Source organism: Schistocerca nitens, chromosome 4 (assembly GCF_023898315.1).
Source record: "Schistocerca nitens isolate TAMUIC-IGC-003100 chromosome 4, iqSchNite1.1, whole genome shotgun sequence".
NCBI classification, from domain to species: domain Eukaryota; kingdom Metazoa; phylum Arthropoda; class Insecta; order Orthoptera; family Acrididae; genus Schistocerca; species Schistocerca nitens.
Genome location: NC_064617.1, coordinates 664538206 through 664564295, shown reverse-complemented (window position 1 = coordinate 664564295; position 26090 = coordinate 664538206). Strand labels below are relative to the sequence as shown.

The window sequence follows — 26090 nt, the reverse complement described above, 5'->3', positions numbered from 1 at the left end:
TTTCCCGTGATTCCCCTAAATCGCTTCAAATAAATGACGGGATCGTTCTTTCGAAATGTCACGCCTGATTTCCTTCCCCATGCTTGACATGATCCTCAATCGCTTCAAGTAAATGACGGGATTGTTCTTTCGAAATGTCACGCCTGATTTCCTTCCCGATGCTTGACATGATCCGAGCAGGTGTTCCGTCTCTAATCACTTCGATGTCGACAGCATGTTAAACCCAATCTTCCTTTCTTCCTACGCTCAATAATGCTCAGGTCTGGGGAGTCCGACAGCCAGCGGAAGTGTTTAAACTCAGAAGAGTGTTCCTGAAGCCACTCTGCAGCAATTCTGTAAGTGTGGGGTATCGCATTTTCCTCCTGGAATTGCCTAAGTCCGTCGGAATTCACAATTGACATGATTGGGTGCAGGTAATCAGACAGGATGCCTAAATGCGTGTCACGGGTCAGAGTCGTATCTAGACCTATCAGGGGTCCCATATCAGTCCAACTGCCACGCCCCACACTATTACAGAGCCTCCACCAGCTTCAAGGGGACTGTTCCGATATACCAGGGGAATCCTGGAAAAAATTGTCAGTTTTCTAAACAGTGTAACTCAAAGAATAAGATTTGTGAGATCATATAATGCTTACCATCTTGGGTAAGAGACCTTTTCGGAACATCTTTATGTATGAACTTCAATTCTCACGCTTTCTTTAATTGTATTTTTTTGTCGCAAGGGAATCAAACCAAGCTGATTATTTATGTACGTCATAGGTACACATTACTCAATATACAAAGTAGAATGTTTATTTTTATCCTGTAAGTTCTTTACACAATTATCTTTAAAGCAGACTATTGAAAAGAATGTGTTGTGATAAATAGTAGTACTAAAAATGTTAAGTATGATTGTCAATAATTTTGGAATTGAATTCAGCGTTTTTCTTCTGAAAAGCACTTTATTTTCAAAATTGAGTCATCATAGCAGTTTACTTTTTAGTTAAGCCTGTTTTAAGACAGTATACAAAATGTCTGGTCTACATCTTCAATAGTTTTTAGCCAAAGTGTACCAAAACATGAAGTAATTTAACTTTTACGAAATTCAAATTAAAGTTAAAATTTGCATTTTCTATTAAACTTAAATGACACTAACGTATTCCATATCCATATTCATCTTGTTTTCTTCTTCGTATTCTTGCTTTTTTGGTGGCTTCCAACACCGATTTTTCTGCTTTAAAGAGCCTCCTTCTGTCAGTTGCTATTAGAGCCCTACGCATATTTAGTCCACCAGACACTCCCATCAGTTCCATAACATTAAACCTTGACCCTGCACCGTCTTTGAAACGTAGAACAGCATCTAGCACACTTATTTTCAAGGTATTTAGTCCTACTAGAATAGTCTTTGGTATCTGTTCCCATATGCAACTGTTGAAACTTTCATTTGCATTTTGAGTCCTACCACGTAAACATTTCTCTAATTATCTTGTGTCACTAAGATCCTCATATGTAGGGTTTATAACTTCCATGATGGCAAATGGCAAAGAATGTTAATGGTTGTATGCCTCACCTTGAGTAACAGCTATCTGGTAGCCACACCATGAATCATTGCCAGGTGGGCGGACTGCATAAGATGGCTAGTCATATGTGGAGGATTTATGAAAGAACGTAGCCTTTACTGCTTTCTTCACTACCTTAAAGACATTTTTATTTTCTCTTATGGCTTGTCTATAAAAATACTCCAACCTGTTTATTTCTTTGTCTGTAAACCAACCACAGCAACTAATGAACTTCACATCAGCTAGTTTCTATCCCTTTAAATTCCTCTTCAAGTTCCTCAATCTTTTACCTAACCTTTTCTGGACATGTCCAACATATTCCATGTTTTAAATTTTTGTGTCAGCATAGGGTTTGAATTATTAAACTTTTTGTGTCGTTTTCAGTCTCCTTCTCCTAGGTAACATGAATATATGACACAATATTTCTCCACTGATCTATCCATGGATTCATACCCGTACGCGTACATCCACTCGATTCAATTTGAAACGAGACTCCTCCGACCAGGGAAGATACTTCCAGTCTTCAACAGTCGAATGTTGGTGTTGACGGGCCCAGGACAGGGGCAAAGCTTTGTATAGTGCAGTCATCAAGGGTACACGAGTCGGCCTAAGGCTCCTAAAACACTTATCGATGATGTTTCGTTAAATGGTTCACACACTGACACTTGTTGATGGCCCAGCATTGAAATATGCAGCAAATTGCGGAGGGGCTGCACTTCTGTCACGTTCAACGATTCTCGTCAGTCTTGTTATTCCTGTTCTTGCAGGATCTTTTTCAGGCTGCAGCGATGTGAGAGATCTGCTGTTCTACTGCATTCCTCATATCCACGGGACACTCGTGAAATGGTCGTACGGGAAAATCACCACTTATTCGGTGCCTCAGAGATTCTGTGTCCCACCGCTCGTGTGCCGACTATAACATCACGTTCAAACTCACTTAAATCTTGATAACCTGCCATGGCAGCAGCAGTAAACGATCTAACAACTACGCCAGACACTTGTTGTCTTATATAGCTGTTGGCGATTGCAGCACCGTATTCTGCCTGTTTACATATGTCTGTATTTGAATACGCATGTTACTTTGGCGCTTCAGTATACCGAAATCAACTAAATCTAAATACAAGAAAGACATACCAACAGGTTGTTTTCGAATATTTTTTGCATGAGTTCCGTACTCATCCCCACCATAATTTTATACGTATAATGAGTTATGTACTTACAAAATTTGCTTCAACGTTCTCCAGATGTTTATGAGTTTTACTGTTGCGTCACCTCCATTCACCATGTCCGCAGCTGTAGACTGGAAAGGGTGACTTACTTTCATAGAAATGTTTGCAACAGACAATGTGATAGACGTGCCAGCTATAGGAGAACCTACGTCAGGCATTACGGAGTCAGGCTTACATTTACCGCACACCATTCCGTGCTCCTCGCCAATATGGATGAAACATCATCTAGACCTACACCAGTTAGCCTATAGACCCAGAAAAATGTGGATTCGTTTGTAAGATCGATGAATATCAAGTTCTATTACATCTCATAGCTTCTCAGAGTCACCACAACCCCCAAGGTGATGATTGTATATTGCCCACACAGTGTTTTCAAACAAATAATATTGAAAATAATAGAAATAATGGGTTATGCAAATGGAAAATTTTGTCTCTACTCATATCAGACTTTCCGGAATTACAAAACTTTTTCACGCCATTTTCATTCCTCGCCAATGGGAGATATGTGCGTCTTATTCTCACACTGCTTCTTTCTCAATAGCAGACGTATAAAACTGGCTGATTAAAATACTTCTATGAGGATATTAGGAAGTAGTACAGAAATGGGTTGACGTAATCTTTCGTCAGCACACAGGTCGGCAAAGATGAAGGGCGAAGATCGATTAGTAGGTGCTGAACTAACTGCACTTGACACGAGAGAGGCCAGAGACACACTCTCAAGCAAAACACTGCCAACGCCCTATCGACATCATGTGTCTGGTCGTCGCTGACCAGAGGGCCTCACTCACTCAGTCGTCCAGTCCTGTCTCCAGTTTGGCGTCTGTCAGTTCACTCGCAGAGCGGGTTTAGTTCGTCACAGGCTACGATGGTACCTAGCGACCAGATTAGTGACTATAGTGGAATTCGATTACCTCAACCAGAATTGTACTTTACAACAGTCTGTTAGAGGACTGTTATTGAAGACCTTGTCCCACAACTTACGAGCTCTATTCAAGTTTAGTAAAGTTTCCGGTTCACGTAAATGAAGAACTGTATTAATCCACATATTTACCTGTGTTGTAGGCAGAGTATACTGGCCACAGATAACAACATCCTCTCCCTTGCTTCCTTGCGGTACAAGACTCTACAACACTACAATGATTACTATAAATATATAGACAATGTTTAAAAAAGTGTTATATATTTAGACAGGAACTAGAATAATTCCTAAGAGAGGAAGGAAGATGGCCCCTTACCTCAGCAGGTTTTTGGACATACTCTTCTAGATATTTTTCTCCTAGTTTTGTCCAGTGAAACCTACTTTAGCAATACGTGAAACATTTTATTAAAAGTCTGAATATATGAGGTGTCCCAGGTGGAATGGTCAGTATTAAGAGATATGTACTGATAAAAATACCAGGTCTATATCGCTATAACTCCTTTATTGATCAATAGTTTCATATAATTGATGAGCCATCTTCAGAGCATTGAAAATTATTAAATACATCTGGGTATATCAGCCACCATGCGTTAGACATTATTATAATCTGTTGATATGAGTCCTTCTTGTTGTCAGGTATACACTAAAGTACGTCGTCATTGTTACATAATGTACAATGTTAGCCATTTGTCTGACAGCCGTAATACAGCTACTTCCTGGAGCCTGTAGCGCTGCGAGTCCACGTGTGGACAATATTATGTAATATTTACCACTGTCGGTCACCTTGCATTTAAATAAAATGGTGGCAATATGTGCACTGGAGACATATATGGGTAACGTTGTACATTATTGAACCATGATGAACTACTTTGGTGTGTTTATAACAAGAGCAATTCAGCTTAACAGATTATGATGACGCGTAATGCCTGATGGCTGGTACACAAGATATTAAGTAATAACTTTTGTTAATTTGAAGATGGCTCATCAGTGTGCTGAAACTAGTAATTTGACAATATCAGATAACAACGTAAATCGAGGATATTGGAGGAACGATCTTTCGAAGCAAAAATATTTAATGAACTTGGGACATAAATTCATACCTTAAGAGCTATGAGCACTTGTTCAGTAGAAGAGATGTGTTTCATAGTAGCGAAGGTCGCCATATGTGCACAACACTTTAGGTTTCTTCTTTTGGTCCATACCATCTTTCAAAATATGGAAATTACCGAGCTGACAGCAGAAATGATTGGTTTTACAGAATCCGAGATGAAGAATTGCTCATATTTCTTAAGGTATGCATTGTAGAACCCATGTTTACCAGACATTTTTCCTTCGAAAGATCGTTACTGTCTTGTGCTTAACCTTGACCATTCCTCCTGGAACATTCTGACATAATGGACATTTCTCCTGAAGGTCTGCGACTGTCAAAAATTACGATCTTTTCTGTACGGAATAGGAAACAAACAGACAGAAGGGAAATACATTTTTTTAAAAATCATAGAGCTTCTCGTAGTCTCTTTCCCACAAAGCAGTCATTGTGATGTTGGCACGCTCAGCTGTGAAAATGTAACACGGCTCGGTGCCCCTGTTTTGCAGACTTGCAGAATGTTTTGCGCTGAATCCGTGCCTCTGCGCGCCGCGTGACGACGGCGGCTGATGCTAGCAGCAGCAGCCGCAGATAACATGCAAAGTGCATTAGCGGCCGCCGAACCTTACCCCGTTCATTGTACACGGCCGTGGCAACAACATTTCCGACCTCAGCGTGATTGGCCCCTACTGTACACTGTGTAATGTGTGCGTCTGTAGCTCTTCACAGAACTGCACTAATGAGCAGGTTTTATACGAATGCGTGGTGTCTGTTATTTCGGCAACGTCAGAATAAATAGACTCCACTCATTCATATAATCTGAAACTAGCTGGACAGTGGATGCATCTTCTTCAACACAGCTGCACAAATGCGTATCAATGAGTCTGAGGGAACGAATATGGGACGTCGAACAGATGTGCCGAACTATAAACCAATATCTCTAACGTCGATCAGTTGTAGAATTTTGGGACACGTATTATGTTCGAGTATAATGACTTTTCTGGAGACTAGAAATCTACTCTGTAGGAATCAGCATGGGTTTCGAAAAAGACGATCGTGTGAAACCCAGCTCGCGCTATTCGTCCACGAGACTCAGAGGGCCATAGACACGGGTTCACAGGTAGATGCCATGTTTCTTGACTTCCACAAGGCGTTCGATACAGTTCTCCACAGTCGTTTAATGAACAAAGTAAGAGTATATAGACTATCAGACCAATAGTGTGATTGGATTGAAGAGTTCCTAGATAACAGAACGCAGCATATCATTCACAATGGAGAGAAGTCTTCCGAAGTAAGAGTGATTTCAGGTGTGCCGCAGGGGAGTGTCGTAGGACCGTTGCTATTCACAATATACATAAATGACCTTGTGGATGACATCGGAAATTCACTGAGGCTTTTTGTGGATGATGCTATGGTATATCGAGAGGTTGTAACAATGGAAAATTGTACTGAAATGCGGGAGGGTCTGCAGCGAATTGGCGCATAGTGCAGGGAATGGCAATTGAATCTCAATGTAGACAAGTGTAATGTGCTGCGAGTACATAGAAAGAAAGATCCCTTATCATTTAGCTACAATATAGCAGCTCAGCAACTGGAAGCAGTTAATTCCATAAATTGTCTGGGAGTAGGTATTAGGAGTGATTTAAAAGGGAATGATCATATAAAGTTGATCGTCGGTAAAGCAGATACCAGACTGAAATTCATTGGAAGAATCCTAAGGAAATTCTATCCGAAAACAAAGGAAGTAGGCTATAGTACGCTTGTTCGCCCACTACTTGAATACTGCTCAGCAGTGTGGGATCCTTACCATATAGGGTTGATAGAAGAGATAGAGAAGATCCAACGGAGAGCAGCGCGCTTCGTTACAGGATCATTTAGTAATCGCGAAAGCGTTACGGAGAAGATAGATAAACTCCAGTGGAAGGCTCTGCAGGAGAGACGGTCTGTAGCTCGGTACGGGCTTTTGTTGAAGTTTCGAGAACATACCTTCACCGAAGAGTAAAGCAGTATATTGCTCCCTCCTACGTATTTCTCGCGAAGAGACCATGATGATAAAAAGAGAGATGAGAGCCCAAACAGAGGCATACAGACAATCGTTCTTTCCACGAACAATACGAGACTGGAATAGAAGGGAGAACCGATAGAGGTACTCAAGGTACCCTCTGTCACACACCATCAGGTTGCTTGCGCAGTATGGATGTAGATATAGATGTAGACTGAGGATACGTGGTTCGATGGGAATATGGATCGGCCGTGAGGCGTGCCGAAATACGACTTTCTTTCCCAGCTCAGTGCAGCAAAAAAATGGCTCTGAGCACTATGGGACTCAACAGCTGAGGTCATCAGTCCCATAGACTTAGAACTACTTAAACCTTACTAACCTACGGACAGCACACACATCCATTCCCGAGGCAGGATTGGAACCTGTGACCGTAGCAGCAGCGCGGTTCCGGTCTGAAGCGCTTAGAGCCGCTCGGCCACAACGACCGGCTCTCAGTGCAGCAACTCGACGCGGCGTGAACTCAAAAAGTTATTGGAAGCCCCCTGCAGAAATATTGAGCCCTGCCCCCTCTACAAAGTATAGTTGTCCATAAATGCGAAAGTTACACCGGTGCAGGATTTTGAGCACGGACGTATCTCTAGATTATGTATCGTAAATGTTCAATGGGATACTTGTCGGGTGGTGCGGATGGCCAAGGCATTCGCTCTAATTGCCCAGAATGTTCTTCTAACCAATCTCGTACCACTTTTGGTCCGGTGACATGCCACACTATCATCCACAAAATTCCATCGTTTTCTAGGGAATACGAAGTCCTGGTTGCAAATGACCTACAGGTATCTGAAAATAATATTTTTCACCCAATGACCGGTTCAGTTGGACAAGACGACCCTATGCACTCCATGTAAACACACTCCACACCACTATGAACGCACGATCAACTTGCACAGTGCCTTGTTGACAACTTGTGTCTATGGCATCGTGGGGTCTGCGTCGCACTGGAATCCTAATATCATCTCTTAGACACTGGAATCGTGACTCGCGTGACCAGGCCACAGTTTTCCAGTCGTCTAGGGTCCAATAGGTACGGTCGGAGACCAGGAGAGGCGCTGCAGGCGATGTCGTGTGCTGATAGCAAAGGAACTCGGGACGGTAGTCTGCTGCCATAGCCCACTAACGCCACACTTCGACGCACTTTCCTAACGGATACGTTCATAGTACACCCCATATTTATTTTCAGCCATAATGGCTATGTTTGTGAACCGTGACTTGTGGGATAATTATTTATTTCAAGTTTCTGCTACTAGTCACTTTTCATTTAATGCTTAATCTAACATAATGCAACGCGTTTCGAACATGTTCTGTTCATCTTCAGGCGTTTATACACATATACATACATAGAGAAATGTTACGTAAAAATAAACATTTTTAAACTAGAATAATCTAGAACACTTTGTCCATTGTTTTTTACTGTAGCTGCTGGTGGGGCATTTGGGGGGAAGGAGCCACACGCTGCCCCCTCCCTCTGCCCAAATGCCACACCAGCAGCTACAGTAAAAACAATGGACAAAGTGTTCCAGATTAATCTAGTTTAAGACTGTTTATTTTTACGTAACATTTCTCTATGTATGTATGTATGTTTGTATGCATAAACGCCTGAAGATGAACAGACCATGACGTCGGCCACTGCGTTATCCGTGATGAGAGATAATGCATAAAACTTTGCATTCTCGGCAGATTTTACTCTCGGCACGCTGTTGAGACTGTGGATCTTGGACTAATGAATTACCTAAAGATTTCCGAAATGGAATATCCTATGCATCTAGGTCCAACCACGATTCTGCGTACAAAGTCTGTTAATTCCCGTCGTGCGGCCACAGTCACGTCGGAAACCTTTTCAACGAATCACCTGAGTAGAAATGGTGTCTCCACCAGTGCACTGCCCTTTTATATCCTGTGTACTCGATACTACCGTCATCCGTTTATGTGCATATATCAATCCAACGACTTTCGTCACCTCAGCTTAGGAAGGCAAATATAGTTCTTCACTGACGACTTCATTATTTGATCGTATGGCTAGGGCCCCCGTCGGGTAGACCATTCGCCGGGTGTCGGTGTTTCAATTTGACGCCACTTCGCGTGACCTGCAGTCGATGAGGATGATATGATGATGATGAGGACATCACAGCACCCTGTCCCTGGGTGAAGAAAATTCCCCGCCCCAACCGCGAATCGAACCCCGCGCCCAGAGGACTGACAATCGGTCACGCTGACCATTCAGCTACCGGGGGTGGACCACTGACGATTAAGACCTCTGCACTTCTTCTGGTTGGTTTGATGCATACTGCCACAAGTTAGTATACTGTGGTAACCTCTTCAACTCAGGGTAGCATTAACACGCAGTATTCTCCATTATTTGATTCTCCGCTACGCCTTTTACCTTCTATGGTTCCCTCTGCAACCATGTAAGCCATCTCCTCATGTCTACAATTATGCTGTCAATTCTTCTAGTCAGTGTTTACGTCATATTGCTTTACGCCGATAATTTTTCGGAACAGCTCCTCATTTTTGTCTTAAATATTCAGCATTTATGTATAGCATCAAAACACAAAAGGTTGGATTGTCTTCTTTTTCGGCTTTCTCATAGTCCATCGACATTCACATCTGCATTATTATTCTGCAGTTCACAGTGTATTATTTGATTTCGAGCTATCACTTTCAACCTCATTCTCCACTGTTCCACTCTGGATTAGCATGTGGTAAAAATGACCAGCTAAATCATTCCATGCGCTCTCTAATGTCTCTTATTTTATTACGAGCGTCATTTCTGTCTAAGTACAAGGGGGAGAGAGTTTGTGAGTCACATTCCATGAAAAGGTTCTGTAGCAATGAAAAGATCTTTGTTTTAATGATTGCCACAACAAGTAGCTTATCATATACGCTAAACTCACTCCTCTATTTCGCGATAATAGAAAAAGAGCCGACCTTCTTTGTTCTTTTTTGATGTCCTCCGTCAAAACTATCTGCTACGGATCCAATACCACCCAAAAACAATCAAGGATGGACAAGCTTAGTGTAGGCAATCTCTCTTTTGAATATGTACCATCATCTAGGTGTCGTGTCAACAAAACGCTGTCTTTGATTCGCCGTCCCTATAGCCATTTCTAAGTAAAGATTCCATTTTAAACGGTTCTTAATAATAATCGATAGGTATGTAGATGAATCGACAATCTTTACATTGGTGTGTTTTATTATGTAACAATTTTTTTATTCCTGTGTAGGATGTCAGTTTAGGGTAAATTTACACTTTCCGCACCATGCAGATATCTTGTCTATATCGTTTTACAATTCATTTTGACCTTTAATAGACGATAACTGGCTGCAGACAACTGGGACCTTTCTGACGGGAAGTCATGAAGCCAGTAGCTCAACAGAGGCGACACTCCATAAGCGCACTTTTCGTTTAAAAGTCATTTGTGAGGGATGGTGATACAAACCTTTCAGATTTCTAAAACTATGGAATGAACCTTCTCTATAGGACTCATTGCTTCCTGAGAAAAAAACTGCGAGATGTTCGGAGAGAAAGATATTTTCTGAATCCGTTATAGTTTTGTGTCAGTAGTTTCTCCGAGGCATTTCAAAGTTTCCGAACACAGTGAATGTTCCAGAATAGTATTGCAAATCGAAGTCGACGAAGTCAGTGATCCACTTGCATATAATGCAGTGCTCCAAACGTGCATTCTCAGAAAACTGGTACTCAAATCTACGTTACGTACATTACTTGTGACAGACTGCTGCTTTTTATGTCTGCCTTTCTTCGACCGGCAGATGCTTTTAATGTGAAAAATTCCATCACTTCATCTACAATGTGACCCCAAATTTTGATTTAATTTGTCACTAATCTCCATTCTGTTATCCCTCATAATTTTCTTCTTTCTTTGCTTTAGTTTCAGTTCACACTCTCTACTCATCAGACTTTTCATTATGCTTCTTCAGTTTAACTCATGATAACGAACTTGCCGCTTGTTATCATTGGTATTACATCACCTCAAATTTAAATTCTACTTATGAAAGTTAATTTTTTCCCATAATTGTTTGCTGGATTTAAAGTTAAAGTAAAACAGGTGACATATTCAAGTCACCTCATGCCCTTTCCAGTCCGAGCCCTAGCCTCTTGGTATTCCATTCTCATTGTTCCCCCTTGCTTCTTGTTAATACTTTCACATTTTATATATTACATGGCATACCCTCTAGTTTACGCCGTTCTTTCTGGGAATCTCAAACGTGTTACACCATTTTACGACGTGCACCGCTTTATCTAGGTCGACAAACACAGTGGTGCTGTTTAGATTGTTCATAAGTATTGCCTCAGTTATGAACCAAAACGTCATAACTGCCACTCTTGTGACGCTATGTTTACTAACACCAGCTGGTCGTCGGCTGACTGATTCTCACAAGTAGCAACCGTATAGCAAATAAAAGATTAATATGCCCTGTGTAGCCGTAGACAGTCGTAGACAGTCGTAGATGATACGTGCGGATCAAAAATAGTAACAAGGAAGGTGTCAGATTTCTTGTACTAAGGATAGATATGAAACTTTTTGTAGATCCATATTAAAGCTCTTGTGTTAAAGCAGAATCGAGCTAATTTTACGATTAGAAAATCGTCACTATCAGTGTCTGAAATTTGTTCACTTCGTATACTTTCATTGTTTATTGGCTTCTGAGCTACTCAGGCTTTAAGAATACTTTTGACGTGGAGCCTATTAATCCTGGTAACGGAGCGGGTTAACTCTCGCGTCTGATGTAGTCCTCTGTGTATGAAGCTGGAGATTCTTACACTTCGTCATTGGAGGCTACTCACTACCCGTATTAAGGAAGGCTCCTTCAAACAAACAAAAAAGGACATTTTCATTGAATACAAGACAAAGGGATAAGTCCCTGCAGACGCACTATCCTCTGTGTCCGCGGTGGTTCAGATGGATAGAGCGTCTGCCATGTAAGCAGGAGATCCCGGGTTCGGGTCCCGGTCGGGGCACACCTTTTCGACATGTCCCCAATGAAGTACATGAACGCCTGTTGGCAGCTAGGGTGTCCATTTAATTATCATTTCATTTCTAGCAAAGCTGCATGGTCATCCACGGTATCTGTTCTTTCGGGAACAGATACTACCGTCATATATAGTTAAAAATATATGGCTTCCCGGCCATTGACCTTCTTGTGCGAACGCACACGCTATGCCCGAACTCGTACGGAACTTGGTAGATTAATCTGCCACGGGTAATGAGTAGGATGGGCAAACATCTAGCCGGCCGAAGTGGCCGTGCGGTTAAAGGCGCTGCAGTCTGGAACCGCAAGACCGCTACGGTCGCAGGTTCGAATCCTGCCTCGGCATGGGTGTTTGTGATGTCCTTATGTTAGTTCGGTTTAACTAGTTCTGAGTTCTAGGGGACTAATGACCTCAGCAGTTGAGTCCCATAGTGCTCAGAGCCATTTGAACCATTTTTTTGCAAACATCTATTAGGCGCACTACCGATTTAGTGGTGTGGACATGTTGGGAATGTGGATCTCACGGGGAGCGTTCAAGGGATAAGTCCGTGCAGACGCACTATCCTCTGTGCCCGTGGTGGCTCAGATGGATAGAGCGTCTGCCATGTAAGCAGGAGATCCCGGGTTCGAGTCCCGGTCGGGCCACACACTATCAACATGTCCCCAATGAAGTACATGAACGCTTGTTTGCAGCTAGGGTGTCCATTTAATTATCATTTCATTTCTAGCAAAGCTGATTTCTCATCCACGGTATCTGTTCTTTCGGGAACAGATACTACCGTCATATATAGTTAAAAATATGTGGCTTTCCGACCATTGACTTTCTTCTGTGAATGCACACGCTATGCCCGATCTCGTATGGGACTTGGTAGATTATTCCGCCACGGGTAGTGAGTATGATGGGCAAACATCTATTAGGCGCACTACCAATGTAGTGGTGTGGACATGTTGGGAATGTGGATCTCACTGGGAGCGTGCAAGGGATAAGTCCCTGCAGACGCACTATCCTCTGTGCCCGCGGTGGCTCAGATGGATAGAGCGTCTGCCATGTAAGCAGGAGACCCCGGGTTCGAGTCCCGGTCGGGGCACACATTTTCAACATGTCCCCATTGAAGTACAAGGACGCCTCTTTGCAGCTAGGGTGTCCACTTAATTATCATTTCATTTCTAGCAAAGCTGCATGGTCATCCACGGTATCTGTTCTTTCGGGAACAGATACTACCGTCATATATTGTTAAAAATATATGGCTTCCCGGCCATTGACCTTCTTGTGCGAACGCACACGCTATGCCCGAACTCGTACGGGACTTGGTAGATTAATCCACAACGGGTAATTAGTATGATGGGCAAACATCTATTAGGCGCACTACCAATGTAGTGGTGTGGACATGTTGGGAATGTGGATCTCACGGGGAGCGTGCAAGGGATAAGTCCCTGCAGACGCACTATCCTCTGTGTCCGCGGTGGCTCACATGGATAGAGCGTCTGCCATGTAAACAGGAGATCCCGGGTTCGAGTCCCGGTCGGGGCACACATTTTCAACATGTTCTCAATGAAGTACATGAACGCCTGTTTGCAGCTAGGGTGTCCATTTAATTATCATTTCAAACAAGTTTATACTTCGAGGGCAGCCTTAAATAATGTTCTAGGTAGTGTACAGCACTCTTTAATTCAGATTTCAATTGTGTTACACAGGAACTCAACGCTTTTCGGAACAAATTACAGATTATTTAACATAAGAGTAAGACATTTCTCTGGGAAGACTACATTAGCTGACTGAATACTTCGGATCCACATGAATATTTTATGACAGAAACTGCTTACTGGGGTGAGTCGTAAGTCTCAAAAAGTCCTTCTTATACAAACAGTTATGTTATAGGCATTACAATTATTGCTAGTGAGCCGGAAAGTAGAAAAAAATAACGATCAACATATGGAGAATGGTTCCCTAATCTACTCTGATTTAGGTTTTTCAAATTTTTTACGGTTTTTTCGTGTAACTGCGGTATCTTTTTCCATAGACTGACTGACAGACTACATTCTCATTCTAGATAAATACTGAAATCTGAGATCATTCTTTTCATCTCTAGTCGGAGCTTGCTTTTGCCTATCCTGGGCCACCATATAAGATTTTGCAAATTGTCACAAGGGGCCGCCATTCACGTATTACGATACTATCGTTTTAACATTCGATTCTTTTAATGAAATCCATGGCAGCTCTTAAATTAGACAAATAGTTTGTTCATAGTCAATTCATCCAAATGTTCAACCGTTCATCTAAATGTTTCATTCAACTATTAGTAAAATTTCGATACGGTTGTCAGCGATGTTGGTCGAAGAAAGTCGCTTCTTCCCAGGAACATACTTCCTTTCCGCATGTGACTGAAAAGGAATGGACTGTGGCTGTCGGTGAAGAAGAGGTAACCTAAGGTATTTCAATGATTACACTACATACGTAACTTCTTCGTAAATCGTAAGTTATGTGCTCCCATTGTCTGTTCCCACGTACTCCCCATAATTTCTCCGAATCTCAAAAACAGCACTTGTTAACTGATGTAAGAACCTCTCCAAAAACTAGAATGTAGGAATGCCAAAACCTCTGTACCACATTGTAATTGGAGAAGAAACGTTGATTATGTAGATATCAGCCGTCTAGATGTTCCAAGGCAAAAAGATACCACTATCTATGTTAAACAGTCGCGACATTCAGTGCCGTTAAAATTTTTATCGTCTGGTCAGAAGGACACTAGCGCCTCTAGCGGTGACAAATCCAGCTGTATGATTAATTTTAGTTTTTAGCATACTTCTACAACTAAGGAAATAGTTGTTATATTTTTGCATTCTAAGTGCCAGTAAAGTATGAAGAGACAGGAAAAACTATAAAATATACATAAACAGCGCAACTTATTCATGAAGAAATACTTCAGAACTGCAGCGTACTCCGCTAAAAGCAACAGAATATAAACACAGTATTTGATGCATGAGACGCACAACAATTTTTTGTGGAGTATAGTGATTCGCATATTCTCACATTACTTTCGATTTTCCAATACGCGAACTTTTTTGTAAATGTAATTATTTTTTCTTCGCAAAACAACGGCGTTGAAGATTCTAGGCGTTTCTGTCTCAGAGGTATCAGCATTTGCAGACTTGCTTCTCCTGTATTGTGCAACGGTATTGTACAGCTTTCGACTTATCATCACACCTGTGTGGTTTTATCTTCAGCTACAGTTATCGTGGCTTATTTGCTATGTTAGATAATATAGGTATGGCATTCCATACAAGTTTACTGTGTTCCACATTCAGTGATCTAGCGAGAAGGGTAGCGAATAAAACTTAATGTTGCTAGGTAGACACACGACGTCTTTCTGCGAAAGGTCAGGTCTTCTGCTGTTTAATAACCATCTTTTGTTCATAACGGAAAAGTACATTCTTCAGTGAATATCGGCACGTTACAAGAGAATCGTAAATAAATTTTCCTTTAATGTGCGCTTCATATCTCCTATGTTCATTTGTAAACAAAAGGAAGACAAATGTAGCGTAACTGTTCAGTTATTCTCTGTTTTATTGTACTACGTACGTTCCATTGTGTAAAAACTACGCTAAAAGTGAATAAGAAGGATATTATTTGCAGTCTCTCGATGTTGTTGTTGTTGTGGTCTTCAGTCCTGAGACTGGTTTGATGCAGCTCTCCATGCTACTCTATCCTGTGCAAGCTTCTTCATCTCCCAGTACCTACTGCAACCTACATCCTTCTGAATCTGCTTAGTGTATTCATCTCTTGGTCTCCCCCTACGATTTTTACCCTCCACGCTGCCCTCCAATACTAAATTGGTGATCCCTTGATGCCTCAGAACATGTCCTACCAACCGATCCCTTCTTCTGGTCAAGTTGTGCCACAAACTCCTCTTCTCCCCAATCCTATTCAGTACCTCCTCATTAGTTATGTGATCTACCCATCTAATCTTCAGTATTCTTCTGTAGCACCACATTTCGAAAGCGTCTATTCTCTTCTTGTCCAAACTATTTACCGTCCAGGTTTCACTTCCATACATGACTACACTCCATACAAATACTTTCAGAAATGACTTCCTGACACTTAAATCTGTACTCGATGTTAACAAATTTCTCTTCTTCAGAAACGCTTTCCTTGCCATTGCCAGTCTACATTTTATATCCTCTCTACTTCGACCATCATCAGTTATTTTGCTCCCCAAATAGCAAAACTCCTTTACTACTTTAAGTGTCTCATTTCCTAATATAATACCCTCAACATCACCCGACTTAATTCGACTACATTCCATTAACCTCGTTTTGCTTTTGTTGATGTTGATCTTATATCCTCCCTTCAAGACACCATTCATTCCGTTCAACTGCTCTTCCAAGTCCTTTGCTGTCTCTGACATAATTACAATGTCATCGGCAAACCTCAAAGTTTTTATTTCTTCTCCATGGATTTTAATACCTACTCCGAATTTTTCTTTTGTTTCCTTTACTGCTTGCTCAATATACAGATTCAATAACAACGGGGAGAGGCTACAACCCTGTCTTACTCCCTTCCCAACCACTGCTTCCCTTTCATGTCCCTCGACTCTTATATTTCTATACAATTCAATATATTTCAATACAATATCGAGAGACTCGACTCGATAAGAGTCGAGTCTCTCGATATTGTATTGAAATGTGTAGCGTATTGACCAGTTGGATCGCTGCGGCCGCAGTGTATAACAAGAGTGAGCAGGAGTGTTGCCACTATATTTTACACTTTGCCGATACTGGCAGAAGTGACTCTTTTGCTAACCGTTTCCAATAAAAGAAAAGAACTGTTTTTTTTTTTTTGGCTACATTGGACATGTCACCTCCATTGCTTAAGCGACGAAAGAGAAGGTAGTACTGAAACGTTTACAGCCATTATTGTGCAATAGGTCACCAACGAAATCAGGGAAAATTCACTGTCGATAAATTCTGACGCTCTTCACTTTTTACTGCGTCGTAGCGCTAGCTTTTTACGGTGTGTGTGTGTGTGTGTGTGTGTGTGTGTGTGTCGTCGGCTGTCAAAGACGTCATCTCGCTGCTTTCCTGTAAGTTGTTTGAATACTTTTTTGGTTTCCTAATGAAAAATACAATAAGTGAGGACAGTGATTATCAATTCAAGAAGCTGTTGAGTCCCTTCACTATAAAATTTACGAAGTGCCAAAACCAGAATAGAGAAAATGTTATCAGAATTGGTGCGAATTCATACGAAAGCATTTCAGTTTTAAAGTGGAATGTTATGGGGAACGGTAAAATCGATTTAACTGTCTTTTATAAAACTTAAAACTCCGTCCTCACAAATCTACATCAGTGTTCTACAAGCACTTTAGTATCTCAATTGTCTTTTTATTTCCATCAAAAGCCAAACCGGTGCTTTAAGTAGGTTCAGAGGAATGTTTTTCCTTTGACACGTCGAGGCGGCTTTCTGTGTCGCTAAGCTGTTTTGATCACGATATATTGAGATATGTTGAGCAAACGCGCAAATTTCCTTTACGAATCACTACTTTAGCGATGAAAGTAAGTTACACAGCAATAAATAATGGGAACATGTTGCATTTCTTGTTGCTTCCTAGTACAAAAAGACCCCTGCGGCGATATAGGCAGCTAAATTTCTACACTTCAAGAAAATAAATACTATTTGCCGTTGTGGCACAAATTTTGATGATTATTTCCCCGTGTTATACTGTACTTTCCATTTTGTGTGAAATTCGTTTAAAGTCTCATAGAAATAGTAGCGTGCCCTAATATTCTAACAGGGCACTGCAGCCCCTTTCATACGTTCTCTTTCACGCTAAAGCGGAATCTAACGGAACACTGGCAGATAGAATGCATGTTGATCATATATACTGACGTTCAAGAGTTGGTATTAATTTTAACTGTCTTACTGACAGATCATCTTTTACCGTCGCTCTCACTAAAAACCGGTGACAGGACAAATTCCTAGCATACCAATCGTAAGAGTGGGTGTTGGATTTATGCTGAGGTGATGTACTTAAGTTTCTTTTCGTTGTCAAAACCGGTAACCTGTACCACATGTATTAAATAGATTAGATCTGTAGGACCACCAAAATAGAGATTCGGTTTAGAAACACCTGTCGTTATTCCACAGTAACATGTCAAGCACATTAATAAACAGTAAGACACGTAAACAATAAGAAGGGCGAAATACCTTCTTATTGAAACGTCATCGAAAATTCACAGAAATCTGTAGTAGCTCCCGATAGGTGTTATCCAAGCGGTGCGGTTTTACATTAAACAGTATATGTTTGTTTTTCGACAGTGGTAGGTAGCAGACCGAGGTATGTGAACACTGTAACACACTACTGGCCATTAAAATTGCTACACCACGAAGATGACGTGCTACAGAAGCGAAATTTAACCGACAGGAAGAAGATGCTGTGATATGCAAATGATTAGCTTTTCAGAGCATTCACACAAGGATGGCGCCGGTGGCGACACCTACAACGTGATTTCTCATACATAAACAGCAGTTGACCGGCGTCGCCTGGTGAAACGTTGTTGTGATGCATCGTGTAAGGAGGAGAAATGCGTACCATCACGTTTTCGACCCTTATAAATGTCGGATTGTAGCCTATCGCGATTGCGGTTTATCGTATCGCGACATCGCTGCTGTTGTTGGTCGAGATGCAATGACTGTTAGTAGAATATGGAATCGGTGGGTGCAGGAGGGTAATGCGGAACGCCGCGCTGGATCCAAACAGCCTCGTATCACTATCAGTCTAGATGACAGGCATCTTATCCGCATGGCTGTAACGGATCGTGCGGCCACGTCTCGATCTCTGAGGCAACAGATGGGGACGTTTGCAAGACAACAACCGTCTGCACGAACAGTTCGACGACGTTTGCAGCAGCATGGACTGTCAGCTCGGAGACCATGGCTGCGGTTACCCTGGACGATGCATCACAGAGAGCCTGCGACGGTGTGCACGAATGGGAAAACGTAATTTTTTCGGATGAATCTGTTTACAACATCATGTTGGTTGCATCCGTGTTTGGCGACATCGCGGTGAACGAACATTGGAAGCGTATATTTGTCATCGCCATACTGTCGTATCACCCGGTGTGATGGTATGGGGTGCCACTGGTTACACGTCTCGGTCACCTCTTGTTCGCACTGATGGCACTTTGAACAGTGGACGTTACATTTCAGTTGTGTTACGACCCGTGGCTCTACCCTTCATACGATCCCTGCGACACCCTACATTTCAGCAGGATAATGCACGACCGCAAGTTGCAGGACCTGTACGGGCCTTTCTGGATACAGAAAATGTTCGACTGCTGCCCTGGCCAGCACATTCTACAGATTTCTCACCATTTGAAAACGTCTGGTCAATGGTGGCCGAGCAACTGGCTCGTCACAAAAAGCCAGTCGCTACTCTTGATGAACTGTGGTATCGTGTTCAAGCTGCGTGGTCAGCTGTACATGTACATGCCATCCAAGCTCTGTTTGACTCAATGCCCAGGCGTATCAAGTCCGTTATTACGGCCAGAGGTGGTTGTTCTGGGTAGTGGTTAGCTCATTGGGCTCGCATTCGTGAGGACGACGGTTCAGTCCCGTGTCACGCCATCCTGATTTACGTTTCTCGTGATATCCCTAAATCCCTTAAGACAAATTCCGGGATTGTTTCTTTGAAAGAGCGTGGTCGACTTCTTTCCCCATCGTTCCCTAACATGTTGAGACCGAACACTTCGCTGTTTGGTCCCCCTTCCCGAACCAACCAACAAACGTACAGAAATGAAATCCTCAGAAAACTTTCATCTGTCTCCTTCTTTACTGTTACCCTTTGCCAAGGCACTTAGACGAGTTAAATTAACGTAGTAAGTGCAAATAATTGCTGAGAAATTAACCACTGTTAGTTTTACCCATCGTGAAAGCATCGGATACATGTTCAGGGACCAATATGAAATCTGCAGAGAAATATGGGAAGGATGATTTAAAGACGTATTATGAACTTGGTACACGCAAAGACGGTGACGGAAAAATGGAGAATCGGATTTACACATAGGAGAACTATATTTCCGAATGTAGTTGTAATAGGTCGAAATCGTAACAGTACATTACGAAACTGTATTTGGTTGTTTGCAGAAGAGGCACGTTGATTCTGCGATGGATGACGGAGAAGGGTAAACGAGTTAATTTGAGGTAAGGACCTCCAGTCCTGTAACAACCGAGTCGGAAGTTTCGAGCGAATATCGTCCTCATACCTCAGACAGCGAAATACATGTATCGGTCCTATCATTGCTAAGACTGTGGGGTAGGCCACTTTCAGAGATTGTAGTATGGACCAAATCGAGAAAAAATTTACAGTTATAATGGGCTCTGAAAAGCATATCTTGAGAGTTTAGAGCACATGTTCATCTTCGCTGTTATGAAGCCCATGTCTTCTATAGCACCAGTGCCTATAACACTTGAGGTACGCATTTTAGTGCCCTTGTTAACTAGACAGGTTTTCCTTATGTTGATCCATACGGTTATATCTGAAAGTTGTCTTCCATATAATCGTAGAGCAAGCATGTATTCCACCATCAGAGAACCAGAACGATTTTTACTTATAGCTGTCGACTCGGTCATTTTCGGAGCAGGCTTATCTCACATTGGTATATTTACCCTTTTCCACCATCCCTGGAAGTTAATAACATCTTCACGGAAATACCCAGTACATGAAGACGTAGTAAATGCTTTGAAGCTGGGCAAGTAGAGACGTGACACTGTTTCTTATAACGAATTGGATCTCTCTCCGTAATGACAATATCACACCGGGAGATTCAGGAACATCACTGCAGTATCACGTTACTCGCTGCTCTGCTTATGTTCTCACAATCTTCTATTGAAGCTATCTCTATCCCTTATTTACTGTCAGAATCGTTTTTTGAAACATCGAAGTCAAATGGTATTAGAAAGAATTTATTGATATGACCATCGTGATATCTATTTGACGCTACTGTGACGTGAATTAATCTTTAATTATTATAGTCGCCATTACTATTTTTATTCTTCCTTCTGGTCTTGTCCGGTATCTTCATGGGGTCTGCATATCAGTCTAGATTTGGCAACTTTAATGGAGGAGAGGGATTGGATTCCCTTTCCTGTTGCCATTGCTTCCCCCCGGGACAACATCTGTGTACACCATCTGTCTGCGTCTAGTGTTATCCATGTGTGAAAGTGCGAGAAGTTTTCTAAGTGTTTGCAAAGTGTATAACTGGGCTGAACATGGGTATCAGCCTAGTATTCACGTAATCGGATGTGGGAAACAGCCTAAAAATCACATCCAGTCTATACGGCACATCGGCCCTGAGGTTACGGGAGGATATTTTGTAAGGATATTCAGTGTTGACTAGATACTGTGTATCTATCAAGATCTGAATATGCTATGTATCGGAATGCGTCAGGAGTAAATGTAAAAGAATTTTGGCGAGTAAGAAGAGATTATTTGATGAATATAGTACTAGTTAACATTTAGACAAGTTTGTGGACAGTGGACGTTTTTAGTTCCTTGGGCAAAAAGTTCTGTCAGGCTGTATTGTGGTCAGGCGAAGTTAACTAATGACTGGAAAATGTAACATCTATCGTAGAAAAACTTTTCGAATGAAAATTATATGTATCTAAATATACGTTATGTTTGAAAGTTATTTTCTTACAAACAATCATCTGTTATCGGGTGGACAGCTCAAAAGCATCATCTCAGCTAGTAATGGTGCTTATTGAGCAATCGTCTGCGCCAGCTGGGCAGCACAGCAGAGTTCCATAGTTGTTCTGATCTTACTTGTTACACACCAAAAGTATCAGACAAAGTCAGATCTAAGAGTCTCATCTTGAGAGAAGATATGAAAGGAAGTTCAATGAAACCATACCACCACCAGCCTTAAATGAAGCTATAGGACGAAGAAAAATATAAAAGAGGTGGGGATATGAACTGCCATCCTCTAGATTACAAGTCAGGTGTGCTGAGCATAGCACAATAGGTCTCATACCAATAGAAACTTTACGGAATACCATACATAAAATGAACACATGATTCGCAATCAGGTGTGTAGTTACACCGATGCATCTGATCATTTAGCACAGCACCACAATGCATAGTTACGATTTGAAAATACTGTGGTGGGGATTGTAGATTCATGGTCAGTCAACATTTGCTGTCGAATGAAACTACCGACAGTGGCTCTTCGACATTAAGTACCAATACATACGTTAGGGTAGGGGTTGTAGCTAAAGTAAACAGTATTGTTGATCAAAGTAGGGACAAATTGTGGCATCTGGCCCTGTAATTGATTTCAACTGTTTAATCATGCATAAGGGGAATACATGCCTTCAGGCTTTCGAAAAAAATGTGGTCCACACAACCGCGAAGATTCAAGAGCGGAAAAGTGAGGGAAACATCGCACATTCATGTGTTTAGCTCATGCATCCAACCTGGTAACAATAATAACATACAGAAGAATGGAAGCGAAAATTGAGGATCTATGATCAGTTTGGCTTTAGAGAAGCTATAGGCACCGGACAGGCACAACTAAATTTGCTCCTGCCAACGGAAGGAGCATATGATTTGCCGACCTAAAGAGAGCGTTACACTAAGTGTTGTAAGATGATCGAGATTTCTGAGAAAAATAGGGGTAAGGTATAGAAAAAGACGGGTAGTATTGAATACCTACAACAAACAAGATGGGACCAAAACCGAAGTATTTCGATCGTAATTTAACACAGGTACGCAGTCAACCGCTTCAACAGTTCAATCTATACGGGAAGAAGCAGTGCTAGAAGTAAAAGAAAGGTTCAGGAATGGCATTAAAATGAAGGGTAAGAGGATATCAACGATAAGATTCGCTGATGACCTTGCTATCCTCAGTGAAAGTGAAGAACAATTACAGGACCTGTTGAATGGAGTGAAGATTGTAATGAGTACACAATATTAATTAAGATGGAACCAAGAAAATACCATAGTAATGGGAAGTAGCATAAACGGGGATAGAGAGTAAATTAACATCAAAGTTAATCGTCATGAAATAGACACAATTAAGGAATACTGCTAACTTGAAAACACCAAGCAACGAGGACATGAAAGGCAGAATAGCAGAGGCAGAAAGAGCGTTGTTGGGCAACCCAGGCTTACTGGCATCAAACATACGCCTTTATTTGAGAAAGAAATTCCAGAGATTGTCCGCTTGGAGAACAATATTTTACTGTAGTGAATCATGGACAGAGGAAAACCGCATTAGAAGGGAATCGAATCGTTTGACCTATGGTGCTACAGAATAACGTTGAAAATTAGATTGACATATAATGAGGAATGAGGAGGTTCTCCACAGAATAGGTGATGACACAGCATCGGTGATGAAAAGAATATGTGGTCAACACTGACAAGAAGGAGCGACGGGCTTTTAGGATGTATGTTAAGACATTACAGAACAACCTCCACGTCACTTGAGGGTTGGATACATGGAAAAAATTGTAGAGGAAGAGAAAGATTCGAATACATCCAGTTAAATTATGAGTTAGAGTACAAGTGCTATTCTGACATGAAGAGTTTGGCGGAGGAAGGGTGTTCTTGACAGGTCCAATCAAACCAGTCAGGAGACTGCCGCACGCCCCAAAAAAAAAAAAAAAAAAAAATTGTGGAGGCTAGGGGAGGGTGGGAATAAGGTAGAGAAGTTAATAGCGAAACCTGACATAGTTGGAAGCACACAATAACATAAGAAGAAGTTCTTCAGTAACATGTGTCCGCAAATATTTTCGAGGTACTTGCGAATCTGTTCTTACGAGCAGCAAATGATTTCGGTATGACATTATGTGCTGTTTACAACACATGTATTTGAAATGTAATCGCTTCGACTGGGACCAGATGTATTTGGGCGCCAATATCGCTCCTTGCATCTGGATAGAGAATGTGGTACACGCTTATCTAAGCCATGCAATGCGTCCATATCGTCCAAGAGGGCTGAGTCTGACATCCGTGTGCCTTGGTTTTTCATCTCAAAATAAAGAGTGCAACATTCCTGCTGATACAGTTCATGAACTGGAGCTGCAAAGTGTACAGTATTATCATTATTTAGAAGAAGATCCAGAGGCGTTTTAGAGTCCGAAACTCATCGCACAGTACAGTGCACTATTGGATACGAATACGGCGGCCAAAATGGAACGAATCCTTTAACAGATATGAGTATATAGCAGATTATAACAGTTATTGAGGTACTATTTCTTGTTAAAGTAGGGCTTGGGAGGAATTCGAGGCCAATTAAATAGTTACAACTCAAACGAGATTGTATTCCCTAGGGCAATAATCATAATAAAATCAAGGAATACCATTAGAAAGTCATGTCTTTTCCATATTTGATTCAGTAACGAGTCGTCATTTAGCTAAGTTGCACATAACTACTCAGCTTATGTCTGCATAAGCGCCTGAACCTCACAACCTCGTTTTCATTTTCCGTGCAGATCATAAGAGAAAATCAGTAGTTAGGTTATAGTTGCGTTTGGCTACTCAGCTATCGTTGATCATAGATAATAAAGGTCGGTTGGGTACAACTGAATGAGTAGAACGACGCTATGTACAACGTAGGCAGAATTTCGGTGCCACATTTACCGGTCTTCTCTCAACTGGCAAGCTTAACCTGTCAGTACTGTAGGACGTTATTATCGTACGAATGGGGAATGTGACGCCCGAAGGAATAAGGTTTTATTTTGTAACTACGGTTTTCATACAGTATTTACAACAGCGTTAAAAACGATTGTTCATTTCATAGTATCCCGTAGATAAATTATTACACTTGCAGCGACATCGTCGTCTATGTATAATGTAAGATGAGTTTACTGAAGACATACCAGGAGACGCCTGACTTTTTACTTCGTAACCTTATTCTGGCTTAGGTAAATACCTATTTCATTTCTTTTTTCAACATTAAGTATGGTGTTTTCAGATATAGAGCCGAATGTTTCAAAGACTAAGAGCCTGTGTTATTATCTGTTATATGTGTTATTAAAGGAGTTTCAATGAAGTACCATCAGAGGGTTTATCCCGCTCTCAACGTCGAAATTCTCCGGCGAGAGGTATACTTGATTAGCTGTATATTTTCCTATCTCTGACGTCTAGTACTAAACGAAAGTCTGTAAAGCGTAAGTAAGAGATTGAGCTTCTCCTCGATTATTTGGATTTTAAATGACTGTTTATGAGTAGTTAAAATGATGGTCAAATAGCAATGAAAACCAAATGATATAAATGAATACGTTTGTACGTGCAAATACAGAAGGTGACACAAATGAAATATCAGTCATCAGTGGCGTCAGAGTAGAGGCATGGACTTCAAGTAGAATCCTCACGGACTCAATATCTACGTAGATCTGTTTGTTTTTCTGGGAGTGGTTAGAGCTGGCATGGAGACTAATCAAATATCTCATTTACATTTTAATCTGACGAGGCATGCGGATTCATTTCGATAGCTGCAAGGACATAAATTTCAGTTTCACGAAGCCTCCTAACAATATTCAAGGTAGAACAGGGTGGATAATATCAATTTACCAGGGATTATGCATCGAGTTCATCTTGGCTTCTACATTTTGGTCATTATTCTATTGGTTGGTGTTTCGTCAACTAATTCGTCATTACTGCACCTTGGCATAGCTTGGCAATTTATGAAACATAAGTATTCGATACTGAAAATGATTTATAAGTCTAAAGATAATGACGTTTTATCAACATATGTATAGGAAATTGTATGTTCACTATCGTTATGCATCTATTGATGGAAAGGCTTTCTACCTAAACTGTCACGAGGTGAATATAAAGCTAACGTTTGACAGTGTTTTGCAGGAGAGTTGAGAGGTAATAACTTGTTCCTAAAGGGCTCCGACGGAGCAGGTGCCGGACGCAAGGTACTCACGGAGCGCCACTCAGCGGGACGTCGCTCTCCTTCACGTGGTGTCGTCGCCGCCGGCGTGCGTCTCCCCCGTGGCCCGCGGCGCGGCGGTGCCTGCTGGCGTCTGTGACGTTGCGCTGCGTCCGTCCGCTCTGCACGGGCGCTGCCTAGCGACTGAGCGCCGGGTAGCCGCCCTTCGCGGCGCACCACGCGCACGCGCGTCAGCCGTCCTCCGACCGGCGTACAGTAGTAGTTGCTTTGTGCGCTGACGCTCCTCCGTTGCATGTACGCGCTCGCCTTAATGACCTATAAATATGTGAAAAGCATTACTGGTCCTACCTCGGGTGCGTCTCGCATCTCGAGG

At 41.7% G+C, this 26090-nt stretch overlaps 1 protein-coding gene and 1 non-coding gene across 2 annotated transcripts in view; one reads left to right on the top strand and one right to left on the bottom strand.

The window, feature by feature from the left end:
* Positions 1 to 25877, bottom strand: part of LOC126251807 (dipeptidase 1-like) — an 800440-nt gene extending 774563 nt beyond the window's left edge. Inside the window, exon 1 of the mRNA XM_049952451.1 lies at positions 25751 to 25877. The gene's annotated coding sequence lies outside the window, so the exon portion shown is untranslated. The remainder of the gene's footprint in view (positions 1 to 25750) is intronic.
* On the top strand, positions 12835 to 12909 carry Trnat-ugu (transfer RNA threonine (anticodon UGU)). The gene has a single exon. It is a non-coding gene; the product is annotated as a tRNA-Thr (tRNA).
* Positions 25878 to 26090: the final 213 nt, after the last annotated feature.